Source organism: Lolium rigidum, chromosome 7 (genome assembly GCF_022539505.1).
Source record: "Lolium rigidum isolate FL_2022 chromosome 7, APGP_CSIRO_Lrig_0.1, whole genome shotgun sequence".
NCBI classification, from domain to species: domain Eukaryota; kingdom Viridiplantae; phylum Streptophyta; class Magnoliopsida; order Poales; family Poaceae; genus Lolium; species Lolium rigidum.
Window position 1 is genome coordinate 155451431 of NC_061514.1, and position 8990 is coordinate 155460420.

An 8990-nucleotide genomic window follows, 5' to 3' on the forward strand; every position below is an offset into this window, starting at 1 on the left:
ATAAATTTCTTGGGTAATGTGATACTTGGCAATTGTTGTGCTCATGTTTAAGCTCTTGCATCATATGCTTTGCACCCATTAATGAAGAAATACATAGAGCATGCTAAAATTTGGTTTGCATATTTGGTTTCTCTAAGGTCTAGATAATTTCTAGTATTGAGTTTGAACAACAAGGAAGACGGTGTAGAGTCTTATAATGCTTTCAATATGTCTTTTATGTGAGTTTTGCTGTACCGTTCATCCTTGTGTTTGTTTCAAATAGCCTTGCTAGCCTAAACCTTGTATCGAGAGGGAATACTTCTCATGCATCCAAAATACTTGAGCCAACCACTATGCCATTTGTGTCCACCATACCTACCTATACTACATGGTATTTTCCCGCCATTCCAAAGTAAATTGCTTGAGTGCTACCTTTAAAATTCCATCATTCACCTTTGCAATATATAGCTCATGGGACAAATAGCTTAAAAACTATTGTAGTATTGAATATGTAATTATGCACTTTATCTCTTATTAAGTTGCTTGTTGTGCGATAACCATGTTTACCGGGGAACGCCATCAACTCATTGTTGAATTTCATGTGAGTTGCTATGCATGTTCGTCTTGTCCGAAGTAAGGGCGATCTACACTGAGTTGAATGGTTTGAGCATGCATATTGTGAGAGAAGAACATTGGGCCGCTAACTAAAGCCATGATTCATGGTGGAAGTTTCAGTTTTGGACAAATATCCTCAAATCTCTAATGAGAAAAGAATTAATTGTTGTCAAATGCTTAAAGCATTAAAAGAGGAGTCCATTATCTCGTTGTCTATGTTGTCCCGGTATGGATGTCTAAGTTGAGAATAATCAAAAGCGAGAAATCCAAATGCGAGCTTTCTCCTTAGACCTTTGTACGAGCGGCATAGAGGTACCCCTTTGTGAAACTTGGTTAAAGCATATGTATTGCGGTGATAATCCAGGTAGTCCAAGCTAATTAGGACAAGGTGCGAGCACTATTAGTACACTATGCATGAGGCTTGCAACTTATAAGATATAATTTACATGATGCATATGCTTTATTACTACCGTTGACAAAATTGTTTCATGTTTTCAAAATCAAAGCTCTAGCACAAATATAGCAATCGATGCTTTTCCTCTATGAGGACCATTCTTTTACTTTCAATGTTGAGTCAGTTCACCTATTTCTCTCCACCTCAAGAAGCAAACACTTGTGTGAACTGTGCATTGATTCTTACATACTTGCTTATTGCACTTATTATATTACTCTATGTTGACAATATCCATGAGATATATGTTACAAGTTGAAAGCAACCGCTGAAACTTAATCTTCTTTTGTGTTGCTTCAATATCTTTACTTTGAATTATTGCTTTATGAGTTAACTCTTATGCAAGACTTATTTATGCTTGTCTTGAAGTGCTATTCATGAAAAGTCTTTGCTTTATGATTCACTTGTTTACTCATGTCATACACATTGTTTTGATCGCTGCATTCACTACATATGCTTTACAAATAGTATGATCAAGTTTATGATGGCATGTCACTCCGGAAATTATCTTTGTTATCGTTTTACCTGCTCGGGACGAGCGAGAACTAAGCTTGGGGATGCTGATACGTCTCCAACGTATCGATAATTTCTTGTGTTCCATGCCACATTATTGATGTTATCTACATGTTTTATGCACACTTTATATCCTATTCGTGCATTTTCACGGAACTAACCTATTAACAAGATGCCGAAGTGCCACTTGCTGTTTTCTCGCTGTTTTTGGTTTCGAAATCCTAGTAAAGAAATATTCTCGGAATTGGACGAAATAAAAGCCCGAGAGGCCTATTTTCTCACGAAGCTTCCAGAAGACCGAAGACGAGACGGAGAGGGGCCACGGGGTGGCCAAACCCTAGGGCGGCGCGGCCCCCCTTGGCCGCGCGGCCCTGTGGTGTGGGCCCCCCGTGCCGCCTCTCGACTTGCCCTTCCGCCTACTTAAAGCCTCCGTGACGAAACCCCCAGTACCGAGAGCCACGATACGGAAAACATTGCGAGACGCCGTCGCCGCCGATCCCATCTCGGGGGATCCCGGAGATCGCCTCCGGCACCCTGCCGGAGAGGGGAATCATCTCCCGGAGGACTCTACACCGCCATGGTCGCCTCCGGAGTGATGAGTGAGTAGTCTACCCCTGGACTATGGGTCCATAGCAGTAGCTAGATGGTTGTCTTCTCCCCATTGTGCTATCATTGTCGGATCTTGTGAGCTGCCTATCATGATCAAGATCATCTATATGTAATTCTATATGTTGCGTTTGTTGGGATCCGATGAATAGAGAATACATGTTATGTTGATTATCAAAGTTATGCTTATGTGTTGTTTATGATCTTGCATGCTCTCCGTTTCTAGTAGAGGCTCTGGCCAAGTTTTTACTTTTAACTCCAAGAGGGAGTACTTATGCTCGATAGTGGGTTCATGCCTGCATTGACACTCAGGACGAGTGACGAAAGTTCTAAGGTTGTGTTGTGCTGTTGCCACTAGGGATAAAACATTGATGCTATGTCTAAGGATGTAGTTGTTGATTACATTACGCACCATACTTAATGCAATTGTCTCGTTGCTTTGCAACTTAATACCGGAGGGGTTCGGATGATAACCTGAAGGTGGACTTTTTAGGCATAGATGCAGTTGGATGGCGGTCTATGTACTTTGTCGTAATGCCCAATTAAATCTCACTATACTCATCATGATATGTATGTGCATTGTCATGCTCTCTTTATTTGTCAATTGCCCAACTGTAATTTGTTCACCCAACATGCTCTTCGTCTTATGGGAGAGACACCTCTAGTGAACTGTGGACCCCGGTCCAATTCTCTTTACTGAAATACAATCTACTGCAATACTTGTTTTTACTGTTTTCTCTGCAAACAATCATCTTCCACACAATACGGTTAATCCTTTGTTACAGCAAGCCGGTGAGATTGACAACCTCACTCGTTTCGTTGGGGCAAAGTAGCTTGGTTGTGTTGTGCGGGTTCCACGTTGGCGCCGGAATCTCCGGTGTTGCGCCGCACTACATCCCGCCGCCATCAACCTTCAACGTGCTTCTTGGCTCCTCCTGGTTCGATAAACCTTGGTTTCTTTCTGAGGGAAAACTTGCTGCTGTGCGCATCATACCTTCCTCTTGGGGTTGCCCAACGAACGTGTGAAATACACGCCATCATGGGTGTATCGTAGTATCTTCGATAAGTAAGAATGTCGATCCCAACGAGGAGCAGAAGGTGTTGACAAGCAGTTTCGATGAAGGTTTCACTGTAAATGCTCACAGACAAGTATTCAGGGGGTTTTGATGTAACAGATGAATAAAGTACGAGTAGGTAAAATGCGAGAGAAATAATTGCAGCGAGTGGCCCAATCCTTTTTAGCACAAAGGACAAGCCGGTTTGTTTACTTATAATGACCAAACGTTCTCGAGGACACACGAGATTTTAGTCTAGTGCTTTCGCTACATACGAACTGATTAATCTTCATTGTTTTGATAAGTGTTGTGTGGGTGAACTCTGTGCTAATGTACTGCCCTTCCTAGGACTAATACATACTTGTGATTATACCCCTTGCAAGCGTCCGCAACTACAAGAAAGTAATTAAGATAAATCTAACCACAGCCTTAAACTACGAGATCCTGCGATCCCTCCCGCATCGATATACCAACGGGGGTTTAGGTTTCTGTCACTCCGGCAACCCCGCTATTGGCAAACGAGTACAAGATGCATTCCCTAGGCCCATAAATGGTGAAGTGTCGTGTAGTCGACGTTCACACGACACCACTAGAAGAATAACACCACAACTTAAATATCATAACATTGAATATTACTCAACCATAGTTCACTACTAACATTTAGACTTCACCCATGTCCTCAAGAACTAAACGAACTACTCACGAGACATCATATGGAACATGATCGGAGGTGATATGATGATGAATAACAATCTGAACATAAACTTGGTTCAATGGTTTCACTCAATAGCATCAACAACAAGTATGAATAGATACCGGGAGAGTTTCCCCTATCAAACAATCAAGATCAAACCCAAATTGCTACGGTGGTGACGAGGTGCTGCGGAGGAGATGGCGGTGATGATGGTGGAGATGATGATGATGGTGATGGAGATGATGTCCAGCTCGATGGCGGTGACGATGGCGTCGATTTCCCCTCCGGGAGGGAATTTCCCGGCAGATTCCTCGCCCGCCGGAGAGCTCTTTTCTCTCCGGTGTTCTCCGCCCCGCGAGGCGGCCGTAACCCTTCGTGAGGATTCCTCTCGTGGCTTAGGTCTTCGGGACGAAGGGTTTCGCGAAGAAAAGGAGGCGAAAGGGGTCGTGGGCCCCCGGACCACATGGCGGCGCGGCCGGGGCATGGGCCGCGCCGCCCTAGGGTGTGGGCCCACCCCGGGTCCTCCCGGCCCCTCCTTACGGCTCCCTTCGTCATCCGGAAAAATAGGATTTTTGGTAAAACTCCCTTCCACAGTTGATCTTCCGAAATATTGCATTCGACGGCGCTTTTTCCAGCGAGAATCCTGGCTCCGGTGCTTGATCTCCAAATAATCATGAAACATGCAAAATAGATGAAATAACATAAGTATTGTGTCCCAATATGAAATATATCAATGAATAACAGCAAATTATGATATAAAATAGTGATGCAATTTGGACGTATCAGTTGCCTGCGCATTGGTGTGTCTTGCGTATCTATGCAACACTAGGAAAGTTCAGCAGTCCTTCTGGAGATGACCCGACTGTCTTTTCCCATTATTATCGAGAAAAAAAGTGCATCTGACAAGGTTCGTTCAGCAGATCCTCGGGTGATACATACGTCCTTTGGAACCTTGGTCCACTATTTTGCCTGTTAGATCGGGGAGCATCCCTATAATCATTGCGCTGCTCGTTGCTCCTCTGATAGTCCTCTCAATTATTTCCTCCACTATTTCCCCGGAAACCAACCGCTATTTGGCTAGGGCCATCATAGTCTGAGAACTGTCGAGAAAAACGTCGTCTATTTTGATTGTTTCTATTGCGGCCGTCGTCGGGTGACCTGTGCCGTTTGTTTTGAACAACATCTTCTCCATCTGCCCAGCGATTCTCTATTTCCATGAGCGCTGCTATTGTTTTTGGGTTAGTCCTTCCCAAATCCTAGATTAGGTCCTTTCATCGAATCCCTTCAACAAACGCATCTATTGCTCTTTCGTCAGATATATTTTCTGCCGAATTTTTGATAATGTTCCATCTCTGGATGTACATTCTCATTGGCTCACCAAACTTCTGCCTGCAGGCCCTCAGCTGCTCTATTGATGCGGGTTTCTTGCACGTGGATAGAAATTTTTTCACAAACATGTCCTCAAAAGTTTCCCAGCTGTCGATAGATCGTACTGGTAGCTTTTTTATCCATGATATTGCGGCTCCGCTTAGGTGGACTTGGATGCTCTGCATGGCAGTTGCTTTAGTTCCACCTGTCAACTTTACTGTCTCCAGATAGTCGACTAACCAATCCTCAGGATCTTGCAAACCATCGAATTTTTTTGTAGTTGTCGGGTAACTTAAACCCAGACGGAACCCGAGTTCTACGAACTCGTCGAGTAAAGCAAGGAAGCCCACACATATCCTCCTCATCTACTTCTGGTGAGTGCCGACGTTCTCTCCTTTCTTGCCATGCTCTATTGACTCGCGCTTGCGTGTTGTGTCTCTTGCATCACCTGTCCTTGGAGGATCTTGGGTTACTACGGCGGGTCTAGGACTATTTCGCCTGGGGGCACCTTCGGGTGGTGCGCTTGTACCTGCGAACGTTGTTTCCAGGAGGTGGCCTAGATGCCAATATATAAGCCTGAGTTGCCATGTATCCAACTTCCGGTGTTTTGGGGGTGATATTTATTCTTGTGTCTATCGACATAAAAGATATGTCGAGGTTTTGGATCAGATGCTCCCGCTCCCGCTCACCCTCAGGTATATGCTGCAACCGAGATCTTCCTCTATCACGAGCTGCTCTATGGTTATCTCCCGAGGTTCCTGATTGTCGACTTTGCTCCGCTCTTCGCCTGCTCGACGCGGAGGCTATAGCTTTCCTTTGCTCAAGTATCACCCTTTTTTTCCAACTCTCGGCTAGCACGCGCGAGTCTATATTGGTATGCTTGCAGGTCTTCCACCGTGGCCGTGGTGGTCATCAGATCTGTGTCGTTCATGGCTCTTGATGCTCTGTCCCAAGCTGCTTGCAAAAGTGGTAACCTCTAGCGAGGTGTAGGCCCGACATACTTTCTGCCCAAACCTCGCGTGAGATCAACGAGATCGATGTATGGATTTCCCAAATCATCAAAAGCCTCTGATGTTTCGTCCTCTTGACGACTTGGCTCACCAATCACACAAACTTGATGGTATGTTGGCATTGTATGTTCATCTTCGGGGTTGGTGACACCGTCGTAACGGTCGGCGAAGACCTCCCAAATAGAAGTGGATCTGTCGATGAAGTTGAAGTTGTCGATGCTTTCTGAGTCGCTGTCCAGGTCGGAGTTCGTGAACGACCCGAAAGACATCCCGCCGAACAGATTGGCGACATCTCTGCCGACGGCGGGCTTGATGTAGCTTGTCGACGAGATCTCCTCATCGCTTGACTTGATTGATGATGATCCCGAGTAATCGGAAACAACCGCTAACGGTCCCGAACAGATCGGTGCCACTAAACGATGTGATCCTTCTCTCCCGATGCAGAAGTGGAAGCTCCCGAACTTCATCTCCATTGGCTCTTCCAGATAGGCATATGCATCCAAACGGGCGGGAGGGTGAGGAACAAAATCACCGAGACCAGTTTTGATCTGTTTACCTCCGTCCATCGCGTTGCTTGCCACCGAAGATGTCGACGATGTTAAACATGTCATCGAGATCAGCTCCTTGTCGCCTCTAATCCCCATAGACGACAACAATTGACAAGGTATCGACTTTTCAATGCCTACAAGTTGTAGACTAGGGTTTCGTGGAAAGTAGAGGACAAGTAGATCCCGAAGGTTCCAGCCAAAAAGGTGCTCGACTGCCAAAAACTAGGGTTATGTTGACAATGAATTGATACTTTCTTTCTCCCTCGACTCCCCCTTATATAGGAGGCGAAGACGAGGGTTTCGTGATGTACAAGTTACAAATATCGAGAGACTCTTTGAGTTCGTCTCATATAATTACAAGTCTATTCCTAATATATCTCTAACTTCCATATCAACGCTTTACTGGACTTCCGGGCTTCGTAATCTTCGGGTTGTGGGCCTTCAGTAAACCCCAGGTACCATCTTCGGCAGGCCCATTGGGGGCTACTGACATGGGTATACCCTTCGGGTCTCCATTATTAGTATACCTGGCTCGGCTCGGCCCAATATGGAGAAGGCCCAACAAGGCAACCCGAAGAAGTAGTCGACTAGGACTCTTGTAAAACCCTAGGATGGTTGCATATATAAAGCCAGCCAGGGCACCCGATAGAGGGAGAACAACAGATAGACAACATAGCTCCGCCTACGGCGGCACCCTGTAAACATACTTGTGATCATATACTAGATTGCTAGCAGCACGTAGGGATCCTCCACCGAGGGCACCCGAAGCTGGGTATATCGTGTGCCCAATCTTGCTCCCGGAATCTCCATCGTTGCTCTCTCCCGAAATCCAAGTTTACAATACGTAGGCATTGGCGAGGTGATCCCTCGTCACTAGGCTCCCCTGATCTTTCTACTCCATATGTCAATGGTCATGATTCCTGTTTGCACACAAACGTGCCATGGTTTGGCAACCAAAGATGTCCAAGTTTGTGCTGAACCGCTTGGTTCAACTCGTCCATACCGGGGTCCGCTTTAACCTGGGATTCAAAGAGGAAAATATGAAGAAGGTAGCTGATGATGTTCTTGCACTCAGTAGCACACATGTGATGCATGTAAAATGCATACATGAACTTTGTCCTTTATTAGTATGAATTCCCACATATTTGCAACATATATAATAATACCATGTTTTACATTGATTTATGGGGATTTACCAATGATCCCCTTTATTTAATTTATAACTATGAAATTCCCTGTTTTGTGTATTTTTCACTTTCATAGACCTATACGGAGTTAAACTGAGATACGATTTTTGGAGCATCATTTTTTCATCGGGAGAAGCACCTTCTTCTTTTAATAATTCTGATTTCGAAAAAGAATTGATAATTTCTACTTCTACCCTATCTATTATCATTTCAACGATCAACTTCCCCCATAATGATATCTATACTACCTAATATCGTCATGATATCAGCCAATTTCATTTTTTAACTAGCTGAGGAAGAATTTGTAAATTAATAAAACCGGGCGGACGAATTTTCCATCTCCAGGGGAAAAGACTATCATCTCCTACTAGATAAATTCCTAATTCACTTGGGACCTGGAAGCACACATGGAGGGGGCTGAGGCCCAAAAGAGCCCACGTGGCACGCCCAAACTTATAGGGCGTTCCACCTGACCTCTTTCGGCCGTCGATCGTCCAAATCGCCGGATTCTTTCACCCACCGACGTATTTTGACCTAAAAACCACTCTATATATGACCCCAAATAATTCTCAAGGGAAGAGCATTGCAGAAAGACAGAAACACAAAACAGAGGCTGCAACAATGAAGATTGGAGGGGAAAACTCCACTGGGATCACCGCAAGATCGAGGGATCTCTACCTTCTCCAACGTCTTCTCATCATCACCATGATCAAGGGGGAGTAGTACACCTCTAGACTAAGGGTTTTTGGAAGTAGCTTGACCTATTTCTCTCATGTTCTTCATTGTTCTTAGTGCCATATGAGCTTCCCAACATGGTTATGGTCATATTTGTAATACCTATGTGATGGATCTTTATTCTATGATATGATACTATGAGATTTTTCTATACTTTGTGTAAGATGTATTGATAGATGCATATTATGTACCCCATTCTTAAGTATATTGGTTATGATCCAACTTGTAT